This window comes from Gopherus evgoodei, chromosome 1, assembly GCF_007399415.2.
Source record: "Gopherus evgoodei ecotype Sinaloan lineage chromosome 1, rGopEvg1_v1.p, whole genome shotgun sequence".
Classification (NCBI taxonomy): Eukaryota; Metazoa; Chordata; order Testudines; family Testudinidae; genus Gopherus; species Gopherus evgoodei.
In genome coordinates, this window is record NC_044322.1 from 52,961,732 (window position 1) to 52,985,231 (window position 23,500).

The 23,500-nt window shown below is 53.2% G+C and overlaps 1 protein-coding gene across 6 annotated transcripts in view; it reads left to right on the plus strand.

Annotated features, from left to right (window-relative positions):
- Positions 1 to 23,500, plus strand: part of INTS6 (integrator complex subunit 6) — a 108,274-nt gene that overhangs the window by 24,181 nt on the left and 60,593 nt on the right. The window lies entirely within an intron of this gene.

Consider the following 23,500-nt stretch of genomic DNA (forward strand, 5'->3'; position numbering starts at 1 on the left):
TAAACAGTGTTTCCTTGAGTTTGAGACATTTATGTAATCATACTGTGCTAGAAATGGTTTGAAAGCCTTTTCAGCACTATAAATTTGAGCATATTTAAGAAGTATCTTTAAACAGATTTGAAGAGTTTCTAAAATACTCAGTTTGCCAGTTTCACAGTCTGATTTAAAATACTGGCAGAGACATACAACTCAGTTCTACTGAAGGTAATTGGGATATTAGTTCGACACACGTATCAAATGAGTATACATAGCTTTTTAAAAGGCTTACCAGAATAAATTTATTGTACTGAAGAATATACATCTTTAAAATGTGTAAACATACATAATGTGTATAGACCTGATTTAATGTAGTGATCTTTCAAGGGTGGGAACCATGAACCAGAAAGCAGATTGGGACACATGAAGTGCAGATGAAGAGGAGATTACTTCTGGATTTTATAGCTGTCTGTTTAGAATAATTGTCTGGACTCTGGAATGTCCCATAACAATCTAAAATAAAAAGGTGGGCTAAAGAGGAGTTACTTTCAAATTAAATCCATACCTGTACCTTAGAATATTTAAGATTAAAATACTGAGGCCATGCTCACAATAAACATCACGGGTCACCATAGCTAAAACTCTGAGGCAATAAGATGTTTCATCACCAGATGGCATGAGCTTCCCTGTTTGTGACGTTTCAACCATTCCCAACTCCTTTGTTTGTCTGAGCCTCTTCTTAGATGAATGGTGAGGAGTTCTTTACTGATGCAATGGTTCTGGTCTGGTTTCTTATGTGTACAGGCCTTGAAACAGAAAAACATTGTTAGCTGGTCCCTCTTTTCGAAAGCAAAGGCTAATATCAGAACCCTTTTCAGTGCTGGTGGTTTTTCTTTTTTTTTTTTTCTTGGCGCAGGTTCTCAAACGTTTTTGTATGATGGATCACATTTTAATATAGAGATTATTTTACAGACCACCTCCCTTCCGAATTGTAATTGTGCAGACTTTCTCCTGTTTTCCTGGTATTACATTCCTGCGGCAATTAGAGAAAGTGTTTTCATGGAAAAGTGATATTAAGGAAGTGTGAAATATATATTTTTAACTTTCTTTTAATGCACTCAAGTTGATAAGGAGCAGGGTAGGAGAAAGGACAAGGTTGCCTCATGTGCCAAGCCATCTGTCTATGTCTAGCAAGTCATCTGTAATTCAGTTTGATAATTTCTGCTTTAGCGTATTTGATGTTTTGGGTTTTCTTTTTTGGTCTTTGGGCTAGTCTGTCGTCCCATCCTGCCCCCACCCCCTCCCCCCGGTGCTTTTTTGAGTAATGAGGTAGTCTAGTACTTTTCCAAGTACGCTCGCATAACTTTCCTCCCAGAGAAACATTGATATTGTTGATTTCTGCATTGGAGATCACCCTGATGCATCTGATTATGAAGTTGACTTCAGGGTCCTTGAGATTATTCCTGACTTCCCATAATTCTGTTAGTCCAGATGTTTTTAGAATTCTTCAAAGGCTACAGTGCACTCACTAAATTTTTCATATCCTGTTCTTGGTCTAATAATGGAAGTCTCAAGGGATGGCACTGTAGTGCTTCTTATGGTTAAACAAATCTTCTGGCCATACCAATCCAGAAGATTCTGGATCATGCAGTGCCAATGTGGCTACTTTTTGTACTACCTGCCTTTCAATATGATTTTCCAGTGGGCATTGGTGTCTATTATTCTCATTACAAGAATACAGTAGAAGATATCACATATACAGCAATAACCTGGATGCATGGCTTTGGTGCCCTCTGACTGATTTCAGGTGACGCGTTCTGTTTGGGAAAATGTTCACATATCGTCTACTCTTGCCACTTGCAGCAGCAAAAGGAGAATTACAGGGCAAATATCAATTTGACTATTGAGAGAATTTCCTTATTCTGTCCCATATAAATTGTGAAACTGAGGGTTATGTATCCGTTCCATGTTTTCAGAGCCCATGTGTTTTTTTTTTGTTTTTTTTTAAGTTTCTAATTCCAGTGGGCTATTGGACAAAGATGCTGCAAGTCAATAAGCAGCGGTGTGACTGAAATTGTTCTTACAGGAAATGCTTGTAGTTCTGCAAGTAAAACACAAGAACACAAACAGCTGAGCTCTCAGTCCAGTAATCAGTTATGCCTAACACTGTCATATCTACCTTTAGAAACCAATACACTTTTACCAACTTATGTGCTTTTTCAGCAAGTAGCCTGTTGCAAATTTCTGACCAAATCAAAGAAGCTAAAAACAATTGATGCAGAGCTGACTAGGCAAGAGGTCTTCTTTTAAAAAACTGACAGAACTCTAAATTCAAGTGTCCTGTTGTCCTGGCTTTCCGAGTTTTGTTACAACACACAATCACAGGAGTGACCAACCTGAGCCTGAGAAGGAGCCAGAATTTACCAATGTATATTGCCAGAGAGCCACAGTAATGTGTCAGCAGCTGCCCCATCAGCTCTGTTCCAGACCACCGGCAGCTCCACTGGTCAACACCTCCTCCTCCCGATCAGCTGTTTTGTGGTGTGCAGGAGGTGGGGAGAGGGAGGAGCGAGGGCAAAGCAGGCTCAGAGGAGGGTGTGGGAAGGGGTGGAGTGGCAGCAGAGCCAGGGGTTGAGCAGTGAGCACCCCCCCAGCACATTGGAAAGTTGTCGACTGTAGCTCCAGCCCCACAGTTGGTGCCTATACAAGGAGCTGCATGTTAACTTCTAAAGAGCCGCATGTGGGTCTGGAGCCACAGATTGGCCACTCCTGCACAATCAGAACCTCCTTTGCAAAGGTAGTTTTGGGGTAGAATTTTTCCTGGAGGACTGCATTTTCAATTTTAAAAACTAGAAGAGAAGGAAGAAGCTTCTGACTACCAACCATATTTCAGTCCTGGTCTTAACCTATAACTTTTGTACATGTCATTGGGCATGTTGGTTAAGTAATGGAAGCATGATACATGTCTGAATCATTTTTTGATTTTGTTCTTGTGCGGTTCCAGTTCTTTAATTAGATAAACCAGATTTTCACTGATATTGACAGTAGTATTGTCAGTATGTAATCTATCAATTCCCTCTGAAACCACCTTCAATTACTCTTATGTTTAGTGTCTTTAAAATTCCTTGCTTTGTCTTCATAAGTCTTCGTGTTCTGTGTAAATTTCAACATTCTTGAGGTACTCGACGCAAATAGAGACATAACCTTGTGAGGTCCACAGTGTGTCATTGAGAAGCTGGGGCATCAGTCTCTCCCCTTTCAGTTAACTAGCCATTCTTCTTCGAGTGCTTGCTCATATCAATTCCAAGTAGGTGTGCGCATGCACGTTCGTTGGAAGACTTTTTACCCTGGCAACACTCGGTGGGTCGGCTGGGCGCCCCCTGGAGTGGCGCCGCTATGGCACCGGATATATACCTCTGCTGACCCAGCCACTCCTCAGTTCCTTCTTACCGCCCGTGTCGGTCGTTGGAACAGTGGAGTGCGGCTTAGCTGACCACCACTTCCCTAGCTACTCGTAGTTCTCTCGTTCATTATTGTGTAGATAGTTGTAAACTTTTTATATAGTTATACTTAGTTTATCTGTTTATAGCATAGTTAGTGTAATATAGTTAAGAAGGGTTTGGGGATTAGCCCCTTCCCCGCACCTGGTGCCGGGGCCCATGCCCGGTTCACCGGGTTTCAAACCATGCTTGGCCGGTCGCAAACCGATGCCAAGAGGAGATCCACATGACTCCGGTCTAAAGTGCCTCGGGGAATCGCACCTGAGAGCTAAGTGTCACATTTGCAAGGCTTTCAAGCCACGAACAAAAAAGGAGCGGGACTTCAGATTTAAACAGCTCCTCATGGAGGCGGCTCTCACTCCTCCGCCTTCAGCACCGAGCGCTGGTCAGTCGGTGGGCAGAAGTGCCTCCTCGGCACCGGACCGCGCCTGTGCTGCCAAAGCCTCTCGGCACTGGCCATTGCCGGCACCGAAGTCGGCTCCACACCATTCCCTCTCCCTAAGGTCAAGAGAGACTAAGACTCCTGCTGCTTCTGTGCCGCCTGCACCACAGCCAGAGAGTTCATCTAAGTTGGATTGCCCAGCACCGACACCCGCCGCAGTACCCGACAACGTCAGCATCGTTGATTCCGGTCCCGCAAGGGCCGTCGAGTCCAGTGTCTGTTAACTCCCCGGCACGAGCCGCGGTAGAGCTTACTATCCCATCCACGCCAAAGATATTCTCAATGGTGAGGGATCTGATTGCCATGACAGAGTCAACGCTGCCTCTACCCCCGGCACCGCCGGTGCGGGTAATACAGTCTATAGGCAAGGCAGCCTTGATAAGACACCTTCTGTCGGCACAGCGGACCAGCACCGTTCACAATCACGGTCCTGCAGACGTTCTAGGTCCCGATGGTGCTCCCGAGGCTGTTCGCAGTCCTGGCACCGTTCTCCTTGGTACTGGTCGCACTCGCGGCACCGGTCGGTATCCCGTTCAGCGGTCCGCTATTCTCGGCACCGTTCCAGGCACTGTGACTCTCATAGCTGCTCCTGACGTTGAGCCTTGAGATCTCGGTCGACCTTCCGGCACTGCTCCCGTCACAGGTCCCGATCTCGTTCCTGGTACCGGTATGCCTCCCGGTACAGGTCTCCGGTGCCGAGTAGAGCAAGGTCCGCTAGAGACAGGAACTCTGCCCAGGGCTTCTCCACTCCTCCATGGCCATCCAGACACACTTTAGTGTCATCCCACGCGGACAGCTCTTATGCTCAGGACCGCGATTCGGATGTGCCCACTGGAGTCTTTCAAGAGGCCCAGACCCAGGACGAAGGCCCACATCAGTGGTCCTTCTGGGCACCTTGGGTGTACCACCAGGCCCAAGGTGCTCCAGTAGTTCCGTCTCGCTCTGCCCCATCAGAGCACTGAGTGCCAGAGGCAACAGCTAGCCATTCCCCTCCGGCTGGTACGGAGGAAGCACCAGTCCACCCACTGGTCTCCCCGGTCCCACTGGAGCAGGAGGTTGCCCAAGAGCAAGAGGCCACACGGGACCCGCTCGTCCCCGGCATCTCCTCTTCCTCTTCTCCAGATGAGGCGGTGGCAGGAACATCCTCCTCAATTGACCTGAGAGCCCATCAGGGCCTCTTCAGGAGGGTAGCTCTCAATGTGAACCTCCAGGTGGAGGAAGTCCCAAAGGTAGAGGACCCGGTAGTGAGCATTCTCTCAGCGGATACCCCCACTGGAGTTGCCCTACCATTTATTCGGACCATCCAAGCCAATGCCGACGCTATATGGCAATCTCCAGCCTCTATCCCTCCTGCGGCCAGGGGAGTTGAGCGTAAATACATGGTAACCTCGAGGGGGTACGAGTATTTGTATGTCCATCCTCTTTCCCGCTCACTAGTCATTCAGTCCGTTAATGAGAGGGAGCGCCTTGGCCAACAGGCGCTAGCCCCGAAGTCGAAAGAGGCTAGGCGAATGGACCTGCTCGGCCGCAAAGTGTACTCGGCAGGCGCCCTACAGCTCTGGGTGGCAAATCAACAAGCCCTGCTCAGCCGCTATAATTACAACACCTGGGCGGAGGTGGGTAGGTTTATGGAGCTACTCCCTCAAGACTCCCACCAAGAGTTCGCTGCCTTCTTGGAGGAAGGGAAAAAGGTGGCCAGAACTTCCCTCCAGGCCTCACTAGATGCAGCCAACTCAGCGGCCAGGATTCTGGCCTCGGGTGTTGCCATGAGATGCATCTCATGGCTACAGGTTTCCAACCTCACACCAGAGCTGCAGTATACCATCCAGGACCTGCTGTTTGATGGTAAAGGTCTTTTCTCGGAGAAGACTGACCCTAGACTGCAAAGCCTGAAGGACAATAGGGTCATAATGCGTTCTCTAGGCATGCATACGCCAGTGACCCAACACAGGCCTTTCCGTCCCCAGCCTCACCGCCCGTATTTTGTGCCTAGACACAGACAAGACTTTGGCAGGCAGCGCGGATGAGGTGGGCGTAGACGCCAGTCAGGACCCCAAGGGGGCCAAAACCAAGGTCCCTCGAAACCACCAGCAGGACCAAAGTCCATCTTCTGAAGGTGCGCCCGAGGACGACGTACCAGTTACAGGCCAGGATCCTTTCCCTCCCTTCTCCAACCGTCTCTCCTACTTCCTCCCGGCATGGTTCCAGTTAACCTCAGATCTCTGGGTCCTACGCACGGTGGAATATGGATACCACCTCCAATTTGTTTCAACTCCATCCCTCTTTAGGGACCCCTCTCACGAGCAATTCCTCTTGCAAGAGGTGCGGACGCTCCTTGCCATGGGAGCGATAGAGGAGGTACCAAAGGACGAAAAGGGCAAGGGGTTTTACTCCAGTTATTTCCTAATCCCCAAGTCAAAGGGAGGTCTCAGACCTATCTTAGACCTGCGAGGACTCAACCAGTTTATGATTAAGTTGAAGTTCCACATGGTATCCCTGGGGACCATTATGCCGTCCTTGGATCCTGGAGACTGGTATGCTGCCCTCGATATGAAGGACGCATACTTTCACATCGCCATTTTTCCTCCGCACAGGAGGTACCTTTGCTTCGTAGCCGACCATCAGCACTTCCAGTTTATGGTCCTGCCCTTTGGCCTTTGTACAGCCCCAAGGGTATTTACAAAGTGTATGGCCGTAGTCGCTGCATATCTCCACCGATGTCAGATACACGTTTTTCTGTATCTGGGCAATTGACTCATCCGAGGAGCCTCCGAGACACAAGTCACCCAGCATGTGGGCATCGTCAAGGACCTATTCGCACGTCTAGGCCTGATGATCAATATGGAGAAATCCACTCTGGTTCCCACACAGAGATTAGACTTCATAGGAGCTACCCTGGACTCCAGTCTAGCCAAGGCCTACTTACCACAGCCGTGGTTTCAGGCAATGGCAATAAGCATCCGAGGTCTACAGAATTTCCCGACGACCTCGACTTGCACTTGTCTCGGTCTCCTAGGCCACATGGCTGCCTGCACGTTCATGACCAAATATGCCAGACTCCACTTCCGTCCTCTCCAAACTTGGCTCAACTCGGTATACTGCCCGGGCAGGGACCCAATAGACACGATAATCACCATTTCCCCGAGCACTCTAGGCTCCCTAGACTAGTGGCTGACTCTCTCCCTGGTGTGTACAGGGCTGCCGTTCCATTCACCTCAACCCTCAATGTCCCTGACGACAGACGCGTCATCTCTTGGCTGGGGTGCTCACCTCGGACGTCTTCGTACTCAAGGCCTCTGTTCATCTCAGGAACTCGCGCTACACATAAATGTCTGAGAGCTGAAAGCAGTCCACCTGGCGTGCCAGGCATTCCAGCAACATTTACAAGGCCGTTGTGTCTCAGTGTTTACAGACAACACAATGGCCATGAATTACATAAACAGGGAGGGACTCGATCTTCCCCCCTTTGTCAGGAGACCATCTGACTCTGAGACTTTTGCATAGCCCACTCGATAGACCTGGTAGTGTCCTTTCTCCGAGGGGTTCGGAACACTCTGGCGGATCAACTGAGCAGGTCCTTCCTGTGCCACGAGTGGTCGATACGCCCGGATGTTATTCATTCGGTTTTCCAGAAGTGGAGATTGCCCCACATAGACCTGTTGGCTTCCCACGCGAACAGGAAATGCCAGATGTTCTGCTCCTTCCAGGGTCTTTCACCGGGATCGATCTCGGACGCATTCCTAATGCCGTGGAAGAACTGGCTGCTCTATGCCTTCCCACCGTTCCCACTGGTTCACAAGGTCCTGCTAAAACTCCGCAGGGACAGAGCACACCTAATCATGATCGCTCCAGTGTGGCCCAGGAAACACTGGTACACCACGCTGCTCAACCTGTCGATAGCCAACCCAATTACCCTGCCACTCCACCAAGACCTCGTAACTCAGGACCACGGCAGTCTTTGCCACCCAGACCTGCAGGCCCTTCACCTCACAGCGTGGCTAAACCAGTCAGAGTTGCGTTGCTCTGCCTCAGTACAACAAGTACTCCTGGGTAGCAGGAAGCCTTCCACTTGGTCAATGTATCTGGCCAAGTGGAAGCGTTTCTCCTGCTGGTGCAGAACGCAGAATGTTACTCCCACTGAGGTCTCGATCCCTACCATCTTGGACTACCTCTGGTCTCTTAAGCAGCAGGGCATTGAGGGTGCACTTGGCGGCCATCTCTACCTTCCACCCAGGGGAGAATGGCCACTCCGTGTTCTCGCACACTATAGTTACTGGATTTCTCAAGTCCTGGAATGCCTATACCCCCAAGTACGCCGCCCTGCCCCAACATAGGACCTCAACCTAGTTCTAACCGGACTTATGTCTGCCCCATTTGAGCCGTTGGCAACATGCTCATTGCTATACATGTCCTGGAAGACAGCTTTTCTCGTAGCTATTACATCGGCCAGATGAGTTTCCAAGCTTCGTGCTCTCACGGTGAACCCAATGTATACTGTGTTTCACACGGATAAGGTGCAGTTGCGACTACACCTGGCATTCCTCCCTAAGGTGGTTTCCACCTTTCATGTTAACCAGGACATCTTTCTTCCGGTCTTCCTCCCAAAGCTGCACTTATCGCGATGGGAGCAACAATTGCACTCCCTGGACATCCGTAGAGCGCTCGCATTTTATATCGAGTGGATAAAACCATTTCGTAAAACGCTCCAGCTCTTCGTCGCAGTGGCGGACAGAAGGGTCTCCCTATCTCATCCCAGAGAATTTCATCTTGGGTGACGACGTGCATCCTTACCTGTTATGACGTGGCTCATGTTCTCTCGAACCATCTCACCACGCATTCTACCAGGGCTCAGGCTTCGTCTGCCGCCTTCCTGGCTCGTGTACCTATCCAGGAGATATGTCGTGCAGCTACCTGGTCTTTGGTCCACACCTTCGCTTCACATTATGCTCTGGTTCAACAGTCCAGAGATGATAATGCAGCCTTTGGCTCAGCAGTTTTGCATTCTGCAACATCTAACTCCGACCCCACCGCCTAGGTAAGGCTTGGGAATCATCTAATTGGAATCGATATGAGCAAGCACTCGAAGAAAAGACGGTTACTCACCTTTGTGACTGTTCTTCGAGATGTGTTTTTCATATCCATTCCAAACCCGCCCTCCTTCCCCACTGTCGGAGTAGTCAGCAAGAAGGAACTTAGAGGTGGCTGGGTCGGCCGGGGTATATATCCGGTGCCATAGTGGCGCCACTCCAGGAGGCGCCTAGCCTACCCACCGAGTGTTGCTAGGGTAAAAAATCTTCTGACGAACGTGCACATGGCGTGCGCACACCTAATTGGAATGGATATGAGCAACACATCTCGAACAACAGTCACAAAGGTGAGTAACCGTCTTTTCGGCTAACTGGTTGCAGAATAACTTTAGGAGTTATTTAACTGTAGCACTGTTAATCACTACTGCCGTTGCAATGAATAGTAAATAGTGTTCTGAGTGGCAAACATTGGATGTTCGGAATGATTGCACCTGGAAAGTTGTTCTTCAAAGTAGAGTCCGTATAGGTGCTCCACTGTAGGTGTGCTTGCATCCCTGCCCTGCTGATCACAGAACTTTGATAGCAGTGTCCGTTGGGCCCACTCATGCGCTGTGTCTCCTCATGCTACGCCACAAGACTATCCAGTGCGTGTGGGCTAACCTTCCTCAGTTCCTTTTCAACCACCCTGGCTAGAGATGGAGCCATTAGCAGTCCATTGACTTATCTTAATTTACTTATCCATTGTAGTCTCCTAGTTATTATTCTAGTTGTAGTTTTCCTTTCTCTTCCTCTTTCTCTCTCTCAAAAACAGAAAAATAATTTTTTTCTTTCCACCTTTTCTCCCCTATCAGGTGCCCTTTCCACCAACAGCCTATGCTCTGTTTGCCAGGCTTGAAGAAGTGTCTAACTTGTAAAGAGGCAATCCTGATCAGAGGTAAACACTCTCCATGCATTCACTGCCTTGGGGAAGGCCACGTACAACAGAAGTGTGGTCTTTGTCAACAGCTGTGGCCAGGATCCCACAAAAATAGAGAGCTCTGCCAAAAGACTGTTTTTAATGGAGGTAACTCTCCAACCCCAGTCACCTGGTAGACATGAGTCTCCCCTACAGCCTTCTACATCTGAGGGCTGTGGGTCGAAGGAGGCTGCAGACCCGTATCTCAAATCTTCTAAGAAGAGAGCAGGAAGCCCCCTTCATAAGTCCTAAGATAGCGAACAAGATGGTGATTGCTTGTGGCTATCTTCAGCACTGAGACCATCTCAGACCGGCACCCATGGCTCACGGAAACCAACAGTAACCAGTACTGCTGACAGGCACATGGACCTGATGGGCACCGAAGGATAGGAGTAAGCACTCCTCTAAAAAGATTATCCTGGTATGCGAACCTGCATCTGTACCACCAGTGGTGGCTTGATCAGCACAGTAGCCACCGGTGTGGACAAGATCCCCATCCCCCCTGGCTCTGCCACTGATGCCAGGACGATCTATACAGACAGAACTCTGCCATTCAAGAGACCTCTGGATGCCCCAGAATTCCCTCTTCTCGGTACGAGCCTCTACAAGCACAGGAAATATTCATGCCATGTCATGTCCTCTGCTTTCTAGTGAAGGTTCAGACAGCAAGCCTGAGGCAGTAGTGTCGCAGTTCTCCCAAGCTCCATACAGTGCTCACTATCAACAGACCTCAAAGCTATATCCACAGATGGCCCCCCCACCACTGTTCTGGTATGGCCACCCCTAGGACTCCTCCACCAACCCAATGGCCATATTGGGACCCTTGGTGACGTACTGCCAACATATCTCTCGAGCTCCAAGCCTCGCCCAAAAACTCTTGTGGCACACTCCCTTGGCCACACCATCCAGGGGCTCAGAACCACCTTTCAACTTAGATGAACAGGAAGCCAGTAACAAGGAGGAAGTGACTCTGAGGACCGTATCCTCCTATCCGGATGAAGCTATCATGCCTTCTCCACGATCTTTAGCAGACAATTTCCATCTCTTTCAGTAACTGGCAAAGATGGTGGCAGATGCTCTCTCCAGATTCCACTGGAGAAAGTCAAGGATACCCTCCATCAACTCCTTGATATCCTCTATTCTTCTACCTCCTCAAAGAGTGCCATCCTGATTAATGAGGCCATTTTAAACCTGGCAAAGACCATGTGGCAAACCTCAGCAGCAGCAGCCCTGACCTGCAAGTGAGCGGACAAAAAATATGTCCCTGCTAAGGAATCTGAATTCCTATTCTCTCACCACCACCCAACTCCATCGCTGTGGATGCTGTCAACTCTCTTGGCCAACACCACCAGTCAAGGGCTTCTCCCTACAACATGGATTGGAAATGCTTTGATCTGTTCAGTAGAAAAGCGTGCTCCTCAGCCACTCTACAATTTCGTATCACCAACTGCCAGGCCATCACGGCAAAATATGATTACATAAACTACTCAAAGCTGAACGACTTTATTGAAAAAATGCCAGAAGCATAGCATGACTCATTCAGGGCCATTATCCAGGAGGGCCAATTAGTGGTAAAGACATTGCTGCATTCTGCCCTTGACACGGCAGATAGGTTCATCTCTACAACTGAGAAAATGCAACGAGCATCCTGGCTTCATTTGTCGGGATTCCCAAAAGAGATGCAGTCCATGGTTGAGGACCTTCTGTTTTGAGGGCACGAAGCTCTTTGCTGAGAACTGCCACCTCCCTTTATATCCTGAAGGATTCTAAGACTACCCTCTGGTCACTGGGTATCTGTACACTGGGACAAAAGAAACTATTTAGTCCGCAGTCCAAGCATAAACCATGCATGTCTCAATACCAACCTCAGCTCCACTGTAAGCTGCAAATAAAGAAAGGGAAATTCCCTAAACAGAAAACATCTGGCCCACAATCTTGATACCAGCCCTCTACAGCTAAACACCACTTTTGATGGGCAGGTCAAGGCACCATTAGACGACTCCACCCAACTGACACAGCTAGTCATTGTTCCACACCCATTTGGCCACTGATTGGCAGGGTTCCACAGTGCCTGGAATTGCATAACATCAGACCAGTGAGACTGTCTGAACTGGGTACTCCATTCAGTTTTACCTCCCGACACCCTCACAACCTTCTTCCTCATCCCTCTTCAGGGACCCTTCTCACGAGAGTTTACTATAACACAAGATAGGTCACTTCCTCCAGCTAGGAGCCATAGAACTAGTACTTCAACATCTATGAGGGAAGGGATTCTACTCTCATTATTTCCTAATACCCAAAAGAAAGGGAGGTTGGAAACCCATACTAGACTTCAGAGCTCTCAACAAGTTTGTCAAGGCTCAAAAATTCAAGATGGTCACCTTATTGACAATCATTCCAGCATTGGACAAGTAGACTGGTTTTAAGCCCTCAACTGCTAGGACGTCTATTTTCACATCTTGATCTGCCAGCTCTCAGACAATTTCTCAGATTCACTCTAGGACACGACCACTAACAATACAGACTGCTTCCCATTGGTCTGTTATTAGCCCCGAGAGAATTTTCCAAGGTTCTCTCAGTGGTGGTCACTCATTTATGCACTTGAGGGATAATGATTTATCCATAGCTGGATGATTGTCTCCTCAGAGCCCGATCTCTCTGGGAAGCTCACCAAGTCACCGACACTACGATACATTTGTTTATAGAGCTGAGTCTACAGATCAACTCCCAAGATGTCAACCCTCACTCCAGTGCAATACCTGGAATTCACAGGGGCTGACCATGACATGTTAGAGGCTAAAGCCCTCTTACCTCAACACAGGTTCCTATCCTTAGTCTTACTCATAGACACCGTTCTAAGCAGCCCACAAATACTGATCAGGCTTTGCCTCCAACTCTTGGGACATGTGGCAGGGGCGCGGTGATGATACCTCATGCCAGGCTTCACATGCTGTGTCTCCAAATATGGCTTGGCTCGGTTTACAAACTGAACAAGGATAGTTTGTCACTACCTACCAGGATCAAAAACTCCTTAAACTGGTGGAAGGGCCCAGGCAATATTTACAAAGGGATCTCCTTCTTGAAAACATCACTGTCATTGCTCCTTGCCACCAAGATTTCACTCATAGGTTGGGGCATGCACCTAAATGACCTCATGACACAAGGCAAATGGTCTCCCATGGAGATATCTCTCCACATCAATTTCCTCAAGCTGAGAGTGGTCAGAATTCCTGTACCCATTTCCTCTTACTGATCACACACGAATCCTGACAGACAGCGTTGCCTGTACATACTACATTAGTTGGCAGAGGGGAGCCAGATCGCCCTTGCTTTGCGCAGAAGCCATGAGATTATAGATTTGGAAATCTCCCATGATGTTTCACTGTCTGCAGCATATTTCTGGGTACACAAAACTTGGTAGCGGACAGTATCAGTTGCAAATTCCCACACAACCGTGAGTGGGAGATGCACCATATATAGGTACTTCATGACCTGTTCAGACAATGGGGGATGCTGTCTACAGATCTATTTGCCATTCACCTGAACAAGAAGTGTCCATGCTACTACTCCAGACTGGGGAGGGGGTAACACTCCTTAGGTGATGCTCTCCCCCTCCTCTGGGACAGGGACCTTTTCTACACCTTCTCTCCATTTCCCTCCCTGTCAAAGGTCCTGCTGAAAATAAAGAGATGGAGCATGTGTCATTCTGAGTGCTCCTACTTGGCTGAGGCAGGTGTGGTACCCTTACCTCTCTCAGCTTGCAACATGTCTGCTGATCTCCTGGTGATTCCGCACCAACTCTCACAGAGCAAAGGACATACCCTACATCCCAACCTGGGAATTCTCTGCCTCAAAGCATGGCTCCTGATTGGTTCGTTCCAACGCCTAGAAAGCTTCTGTTCAAGAGACATGATGCACTTACCTGCAGAAATGGTCCAGGTTTCAGATTTGGTACGTGTCCCAACAAATCTTCCCAGTGTCTGCAATTCTTCTACATATCCTAGACTATGCTTTAACCCTAAAATGGTTCGGACTATCTCTAAGCTCTCTTAGGGTCCATCTAGCGGCTATTAAAGCCTTTCACCAACTTGTAGAGTACTCAGTGCTGTCACACCTAACTACGAAAAGGTTCCTCAGGGGCACAGTAAACTTTTTCCCTCAACTTCGGCTTCCTGCCACCACATGGGACCTGAATCTTGTACTTTAGGGACTGGCCAGGCTCCCCTTTGAAACCATGAACACCTGTTCACTAACATACCTATCCTGGTAGTAGCCTTCCTGGTAGTGATTATCTTGACCAGGAAAATAGGAGAGAGAGTATCTTTGATGGTGCATACTCCTTACATGGTATTCTTCCAGATAAAGTTATGCTCAGACTGCATCCAGAATTCATCCCTAAGATAACTTCCTACTTTCACATCAGTTGATTCACCTTCCAGTCTTCTACTCCAAGACTCACCAAGACAACATGGAGGTTCTTCTTCGAGTGATTGCTCATATCCATTCCAGTTAGGTGTACGCGCCGCGCGTGCACATTCGTCGGAAAACTTTTACCCTAGCAACTCAGTGGGCCGGCAGGTCGCCCCCTAGAGTGGCGCCACCATGGCGCTCCATATATACTCCTGCTGGCCCACCCGCTCCTCAGTTCCTTCTTACCGCCCGTGTCGGTCGTTGGAACAGTGGAGCGCGGCTTAGCTGACCTCCACTTCCCTAGCTACTCGTTTTCTCGTATATAATTATGCAGTTATAACCCTTTTATATATATATTTGTATGGTTATACGTGTTTTCTTTGCTAACATGGTTAGTTTAGTTAGCGGGGTTCAGGAAGTAGCCCCTTCCATGAGCCCAGTGCCGGAGCCATGCATGGCTCACCGGGTTTTAAAAGGGGCCCGGCCTGCCAGAAGCCGCGGCCGAAGAGAGATCTACATGACTCCTGTTTGAAGTGCCTCAGGGAATCACACTTGACAGATAAGTGCCCCATTTGCAAGGCTTTTAAGCCGAGAACAAAAAGGTGCGGGACTTTCACTTACCCCTCCACCTTGGGCGCCGAGCGATGTTCAAGCGGCGGGCAGAAGCGCCTCCTCGGCACCGGACCCCGCCGTTACTACCAAGGCCTTTCGGCACCGACCGTCGCCGGCACCGATGTCGACTCGGCACCGCTCCCTTCTTCCGAGGTCGAGAGAGCCTACGATTCCTGCTGGTGCCTGGCGGCTCCCCGGCACGCGCCGTGGTTGAGCCCCCTGCTCCCGCTGCTTCCGTGCCACCTGCATCGCAGCCAGAGAGCTCGCCTAAGTTGCGTTACCCGGCACCGACACCTGCAGAGGCACCGATGACTTCGGCTCCGTCGATTCCAGTCCCCCAGGACCACGGAATCCGGTGCCTGGCAGCTCCCCGGCTCGCGCCGTGGTAGAGCTTACTGCTCCTGCTGCTTTTGTGCCAACTGCACCACAGCTAGAGAGCTCGTCTAAGATGGCTCGCCCGGCACCGTCGATCCCGGTCCCACGAGGGCCGTAGAATCCAGTGCCTGACGGCTCCCCGGCGCGCGCCGTGGTTGAGCTACTGCTCCTGCTGCTTCCGTGCCAGCGGCACCGCAGCCAGAGAGCTCGTCTAAGTCGGATCGCCCGGCGCCGACACCTGCTACGGCACCGATGACGTCGTCACCGTCGATCCCGGTCCCACAAGGGCCGTAGAATCCGGTGCCTGACGGCTCCCCGGCACGCGCCGTGGTTGAGCGTATTGCTCCTGCTGCTTCCGTGCCAGCGGCACTGCAGCCAGAGGGCTCGTCTAAGTCGGATCGCCCGGCACCGGCACCTGCTGCGGCACCGACGACGTCGGCACCGTCGATCCCGGTCCCACAAGGGCCGTAGAATCCGGTGCCTGACGGCTCCCCGGCACGCGCCGTGGTTGAGCTACTGCTCCTGCTGCTTCCGTGCCAACGGCACCGCAGCCAGAGAGCTCGTCTACGTCGGATCGCCCGGCACCGACACCTGCTGCGGCACCGATGACGTCGGCACCATCGATCCCCGGTCCCGCAAGGGCCGTAGAATCCGGTGCCTGACGGCTCCCCGGCACGCGCCGTGGTCGAGCTCCTGCTCCGGCTGCTTCCATGCCAACGGCACCGCAGCCAGAGGGCTAGTCTAAGTCGGATTGCCCGGCACCGACGCCTCTGAGGCACCGACAACATCGGCACCGTCGATTCCAGTCCCACAAGGGCTATCGAATCCGGTGCCCGACGGCTCCCCGGCACGCGCCGTGGTTGAGCGTATTACTCCCGCTGCTTCAGTGCTGACGGCACCGCAGCCAGATAGCTTATCTAACTCGGTTCGCCCGGCACCGACACCTACCGAAGCTCTGATGACCTCGGTACCGTGGATCCCGGTCCCACGAGGGCCGTCGAATCCGGTGCCTGACAGCTCCCCAGTACGCACTGTGGTTGAGCCTGCTGTTTCCTTCACGCCGGAGATGTTACCAACGGCGAGGGCTCTCAGTGCCATGACAGAGTCAGTGCTGCCTGTCCCGGGCACCGCCGGTACGGGTAATACAGTCTCTTCAGGGGACTGTCCCCTGTCAGCACAGCAGAGCGGCACCGTTCATGATCACGGTCCCGCAGACACTCCAAGTCCTGTCGGCACGCCGGACACCACTGGCAGTCCCGGTGCTGTTTTCCTCGGTACTGGTCACACTCGCTGCACCGGTCGGTATCCCGTTCGCCGACCCGCTATCGGCACCGTTCCGACCTCTGGCACCGGGGCAGGTACCTTGACTCCTGTAGCCCTTCTCCGAGCCTCGAGATCTCGGTCGACCTCCCGACACCGTTCTGGTTGCGGGTCTGGATCTCGTTCCAGGTACCGATACGCCTCCCGATGCCGGTCCCCGGTGCCGAGTTGGGCAAGGTCCGAGTGAGTCAGAGACTCTGCCTGTGCCTTCTTTTAGTACCTCCATGGCCGTCCGGACACGCATCCGTGTCATCCCATATGCGCAGATTTTATGCTCAGGACCACGATCCTGATATGATGGCCAGCGGGCGCCAGCCCCGAAGCAGAAAGAGGCTTGGCGAATGAACAGGCTTGGCCGCCAGGTGTACTCTGCAGGGGCCCTGCAGCTCGGGGTAGCAAAGCAACAAGCCTTGCTTAGCTGCGATAATTATAGCACCTGAGTGAAGGAGTTTCTCCCTCAAAACTTCCACCTGGAGTTCGCTGCCGTCTTGGAGGACGGGGGGAAAGAAGGTTCCCAGAGCGTCCCTCCAGGCCTCGTTGGACGCAGCAGACTCTGCGGCCGGCACTCTGGCCTTGAGTGTCGCCGTGAGGTGCATTTCATGGCTTCAGGTTTTAAACCTCCGGCCGGAGCTGCGGTATGCCATTCAGGATTTACCCTTTGTTGGAAAAGGCATCTTCGCGGCAGAGACAGCCCCAGACTGCGAAGTCTGGTGGGCAATAGGGTCCTAATGCGTCTCAGCATGTATACGCCAGCGACAAAACGCAGGCCTTTCTGGCCCCAGCCGCCATACTCTGTGCCTAGCCAGAGGCAGAACTCTGGCAAACGGCAGGGCCAAGGTGGTCGCAGACGAACGTCAGGGCCCCTAAAGAGCCAAAGTCAAGGTCCCTCGCAATTACCACTGGGACCAAAGACGGACCTTCCAAGGTTCACCTGAGGGCGGTGTACCAGTCGCAGGACGGGATCCCGATCCCGCTTTCTCCTGGCATGGCCCCAGTTACTTTCAGATCGCTGGGTCCTGCGCACGATGGAGCATAGGTACCACCTTTAATTTTGCTCCAGCCCTGTCCCACTTCAGCGGACGAAAGGGGTAAGGGGTTTTACCCCCGTTATGCCCTAGTCCCCCACTCGAACACAGGTCTCAGACCTTCTTGGTCCTGCACGGACTCAACCGGGTTAGGATAAGGTTGGAGTTCTGCATGGTATCCCTGGGAATCATTATTCTATCCTTGCCTCCTGGGGGCTACTGTGCCGCCCTGGATATGAAGCACGCGTACTTTCGCAATGCCATCTTCCCTCCGCACGGGAGATGCCTCCGCTCTATAGCCGACTGTCAATACTCCCGGTTTACGGGCATAGTCGCCGCCTACCGTCGCTGATGTCGGATATGCGTTTTTCCGTATCTGGACGATTCGCTTATCCACGGAGACTCTGAGACACAAACCACTCAGCGCGTGGGCATCGCCACGGTCTTATTCACAGGTCAAGGCCTGCTGTTTATTATAGAGCAATCCACTCTGGTCCCCACGCAGAGGTTGGGCTCCCTAGGGGCTATCCTGGTCTCCTACCTAGCCGGAGCCTGCTATCGCAACTGAGATTTTAGGCGATGGCAACAATCATCTGAGGTCTGAAGGCTTTCCCAACGACCTCAGCTCGTTCTTGTCTCAGTCTCCTGGGTCCATGGTTGCCCGCAAGTTTGTAACCAAACACGCCAAGCTCCACCTCCGTCCTCTCCAAGTCCGGCTCACTGCCCCTGACGGCGGACGCCTCATCTCTCTGCTCGAGTGTTCATAGTCACCTCTGAGCTTAAGGCCTTTGGTCTTCTAGGGAGCTGGCATTCCTTCTCAATGCCCCAAAAATTGAGAGTAGTCCGCCTGGCATGCCAGGGGTTCCAGCGGCAGCTGCGAGGCCGTTGTATCTCGGTGTTTACAGCCAACACAACGACCAGGTGCTTCATAAGTATTCAAGGGGGACATAGTCCTCCCCCCCCCCTTTTTTGTCAGGAGGCCATCCATTTCCGGGTCTTTGGCATGGCCCACTCGATGGAGCTGGCGACGTCCTTTCTCCCAGGCGTTTGGAACGTCCTAACTCTTTGCCTCAGCAGGTCTTTCCTGCCTTACGAGTGATCACTCTGCCCCATGTGAGGCGTCCCGCTTTCCGGAAGTGGAGATGTTTCCTCACACAGACCTGTTCGCTCACCGCGAGAGCAGGAAATGCCAGGTGTTCTGCTCCTTCCAAGATCTCTCCTCGGAATCGATCTTGGACGCATTCCTGATGCCGTGGAAAGGCCAACTGCATTATGCCTTCCCACTGGTTCATTAGGTCCTGCTCAAACTCCGCAGGGGCAGAGCGTGCATCATCATGATCACTCCAGAATGGTCCAGGCAGCGCTGACATACCACGTTACTCGGCCTGTCAGCCCAGACCTCATCACTCAGGGCAACGACAGGCTTCGTCACTCGGACCTGCAGCCTCTTCGCCTCACGGTGGCTGCTGCGTACCTGAGTCGGGGTGACAGGCAGCCTTCCACCTGGTCAACGTACCGGGCCAGGTGGAAGCGTTTCTTTTACAGCTGCAATACGCTCGATCTTGCTCCTGCTGAGGTCTCGATCCCCTCTGTTTGGCCTGCCTCTGGCCTTCAGCGGCAGGACCTGGCGGTATCAGCGCTGAGGATACACTCAGCAGCCATCTCTACCTTCCAGCAGGCTGAGATGGACGTTCAGTGTTCTCACGCTCTATGGGTTCGAGGTCCCTCGAGGGCTTGGAGCGCTTGCACCCTCGGGTGCGCCGCCCAGCCCCGACCTGGGACCTCAACCTAGTCTTGGCCAGACGGGTCTCTGAGATCAGAGCTCTTACGGGGGTTCCGCCGTACACTAGGTTTCACAATGACAAGGTGCAGTTATGACCGCACCCGGCTTTCCTCCCTAAGGTGGTTTTGGCTTTTCATGTTACCCACAGTTCAACGCAATGGGCACAACCGTTGCACTCCTTGGACATCTGTGGAGTGCTCGCATTATATTGTGCTGACAGAACCATTTCCTAAGGTGCCCCAGCTCTATCCCGGTAGCGGGCCAAAGGGAGGGCTTGCTTGTTCTCCTCTCAGAGGATCTCATCTGGGGTGATGGCAGACATCCCCACTTGTTATGATTTGGCTCATATTTCCCCAAGCCACATCACCGTGCATTCTACCAGGGCTCAGGCTTCATCTGCCGCCTTGCTGGCTCGTGTTTCTACCCACGAGATCTGTCGCGAAGCTCCATTGGTCCTCGGTCCATACCTTTGTTTCGCAGTATGCCCTGGTTCAGCAGTCAAGAGAGGCTGTAGCCTCTGGCTCAGCAGTTTTATTCTGCCACATTTCACTCCGACCCCACCGCCTTTGTAAGGCTTGGGATTCACCTAACTGGAATGGATATGAGCAATCACTCGAAGAAGAAAAGACGGTTACTCACCTTTGTAACTGTTGTTCTTCTTCGAGTGATTGCTCACATCCATTCCAGTTAGGTGTGCGCGCCGCGCGTGCACGTTCGTCGGAAACTTTTTTACCCTAGCAACTCCAGTGGGCCGGCAGGTCGCCCCCTAGAGTGGCGCCACCATGGCGCTCTATATATACCCCCGCCGGCCCGCCCGCTCCTCAGTTCCTTCTTACCGCCGTGTCGGTCGTTGGAACTGTGGAGCGCGGCATAGCTGTCCTCCACGTCCCTAGCTCTCCTAGTTTCTATCGCTTATCTCTAGTTCCATATAGTTGTTAATTAGTATTGTTAAGTAGATAGTTTAGTAAATAGTTGTTAAGTAGTTCTTTGCCGGGGGCTTAGCCCTTCCCGGCACCCGGCGCCAGGCTCATGCCTGTTTCGCCAGGCTTCAAGCAGTGTGCGGCCTGCAAGAAGCCCATGCCTACCAGCGATCCCCACGAAGCGTGCCTGAAGTGCCTCGGGGAATCGCACAGATCTGACAAGTGCCGCATCTGTAAGGCTTTTAAGCCGAGGACAAAAAAGGAGAGGGATCAGAGGCTCCGAACTCTCCTAATGGAGGCGGCACTTGACCCGTCGTCTTCGCAGACCGTGGTTTCGGCACCGGCACCGGATCGCTCCGGCACCGAGAAGACTCCCCGGCACCGACCTTCTCCGGCACCGGAATCAGAGCCTAGGCCGTCGAAGTCTGATACTCCGGCCAGGCAGACCCGGCTTGAGCGCCCGGCCTCGACATCGGCCGCGGCGCCGCCGGCACCGTCAGCACCGTTGACTCCGGGCCCGGCGGGTCCGTTGAGTCCGGTGCCGCCGAGCTCCCCCATGAGATCTGGGGTTGAGATAGTGGTCCCATCCACTCCGGAGACCTTCGCCTCGGCTCGGGACCTTATTGCCCTGACTGAGCCCACTCGGCTGCCACCCCCGGTACCTCCGGTGCGGGTTGTGTCCAGAGGCAAGCCCATGCTGTCGGCGCCGCCCAGAGACAGTCGTTCGCCATCCAGGTCCCGACGTCTTGGGCGCTCCAGATCCCGACGCCGCTCGCAGTCCCGGCACCGCTCCCCTCAGCGATACCGGTCGCACTCGCGGCAACGGTCGGCATCGAGACGGTCGCGGTCAGGCTCCAGTCGGCGTCACCGGCACCGCGACTCCAGGAGCAGGTCCCGACGCTACTCGCCGCACCGGTCGACCTCCCGGCACCGAGCTGGTGGCAGGTCCCGGTCTCGGTCGACCTCCCGGCGCCGAGCCGGTGGTAGGTCCCGGTCGACCTCCCGGCACCGAGCTGGGGGCAGGTCCCGGTCGACCTCCCGGCACCGAGCTGGTGGCAGGTCCCGCTACCGAAGCGGCACCCGGTACCGATCAGGATCCCGGCACCGTGATAGATCCCGATCCCGGTCCCGGTCCCGGCACCGATATGACTCCCGGCACCGGTCCCCGGCACCGAGACGATCCTCCGTGCCGGCCCGCGCGGACCCATACCATCCGGGGTCGGCCCCGCCGTGGCCCTCGAGACAGCCGTCCGTATCTTCTCAGACGGACAGTGGGTATGCGCTCGGCACCGACCGGCAGGCGGCGCTGTTCGGGGATCCGCCGCTGCAAGACCAAGGCCCACAACAGTGGGGATTCTGGACACCCTGGGCATACCATCAGGCCCAGGGCCCCCAGCAGCTCCCTGCCAGACCGGCGACTGCGGAGCGTAGGGCCCCTGAAGCCTCCTTGTCTCGCCCCCCTCCCTCCCCGGAAGGGGAGGAAGGGTCCAAACAGCAGGACTCCGCTGTGGCTCCGGAGGCAGAGGCGAGGGCTGAGGATGACCCTCAGTTGGACACTATCGTGCCTGGGGTCTCCTCATCCTCCTCCCCGGATGAGGCGGTGGCGGGTACCTCCTCCAACAGCCCCCCCCCGCTGGATCTCAGGGCGCACCAGGACCTCCTCAGGCGTTTGGCTCAAAACCTGAGTCTGCAGGCAGAGGAGGTCTCGGAGATAGAGGACCCAATTGTCACCATCCTCTCTTCCGATGCTCCCACCAGGGTCGCCCTGCCGTTCATACGGACCATCCAGGCCAATGCCAATACTATCTGGCAGTCCCCGGCCTCCATCCCTCCGACAGCGAAAGGAGTCGAGAGGAAGTACATGGCCCCTTCTAAGGGGTACGAATATTTACATGTTCACCCGACTCCCGGTTCACTGGTAGTACAATCGGTGAACGATAGGGAGCGTCACGGCCAGGAGGCTCCGGCCCCCAAATCCAGAGAAGCCAGGCGGATGGACCTCCTTGGCCGTAAGGTGTATTCGGCTGGGGCACTGCAGCTCAGGGTCTCTAACCAGCAGGCCCTGCTGAGCAGATACGCCTTTAACTCCTGGGTGGCAGTGGACAAATTTAAGGAGCTGCTGCCACAGGATGCTCGCCAAGAGTTTACGGCCATCCTGGACGAAGGCAAGAAGGTCGCGCGCACGGCCTTACAAGCCTCCTTGGACGCTGCGGACTCGGCTGCCCGTACCCTCGCGTCAGGAGTTACGATGCGTCGCATCTCCTGGCTGCAGGTTTCCGGCCTTCCGCCGGAGCTCCAGCACACGATACAGGACCTTCCTTTCGAAGGCCAGGGCCTGTTTTCCGATAAGACAGACCCCAGACTTAAGAGTCTAAAGGACAACCGGGTCATTGCGCGGTCCCTCGGGATGCACACCCCCGTGACACAGCGTAGACCCTTTAGGCCGCAACAACAGCAGCACCGTAGGCCGTTTTCCCAGTTCCGCCAGCGGCAGGACCCTTACAGGCGCCGCGGCAGGAACGGCAGGCGCAGGCAGTCTGGGAACCAAGGGGGGCAGAACCAAGGCTCCTCGAAACCCCCGCCTGGTCCTAAGCCTTCATTTTGAAGGTGCGCCCGAGGGCGCGGTAACAGTTTCCCTTATGGATCCTTTCCCCCCGTTTTCAAGCCGCCTTTCGTTTTTCCTCCCGGCGTGGTCCCAAATAACATCGGACCGCTGGGTCTTAAGCCTGGTGCAGACGGGATACCGACTGCAGTTTGTTTCGTCTCCTCCTTCCCGCCCTCCTTCCTCGTCCCTCTTCAGGGACCCCTCTCACGAGCAATTCCTTCGACAGGAGGTGCAGACGCTCCTCAGCAAAGGAGCTATAGAGGCGGTTCCGGAGAACGAGAAAGGCAAGGGGTTTTATTCCCGCTACTTTCTGATCCCCAAGGCCAAGGGGGGCCTCAGGCCTATCCTCGACCTGCGAGAACTCAACAAATACCTCGTGAAGTTGAAGTTCCGCATGGTATCCCTGGGGACCATTATTCCATCCCTGGATCCGGGAGACTGGTACGCCGCCCTCGACATGCAGGACGCGTATTTCCACATTGCCATTTGGCCGCGCCACAGACGCTTTCTCCGCTTCGTTGTGGGGGCTCTTCATTATCAGTTTGCAGTC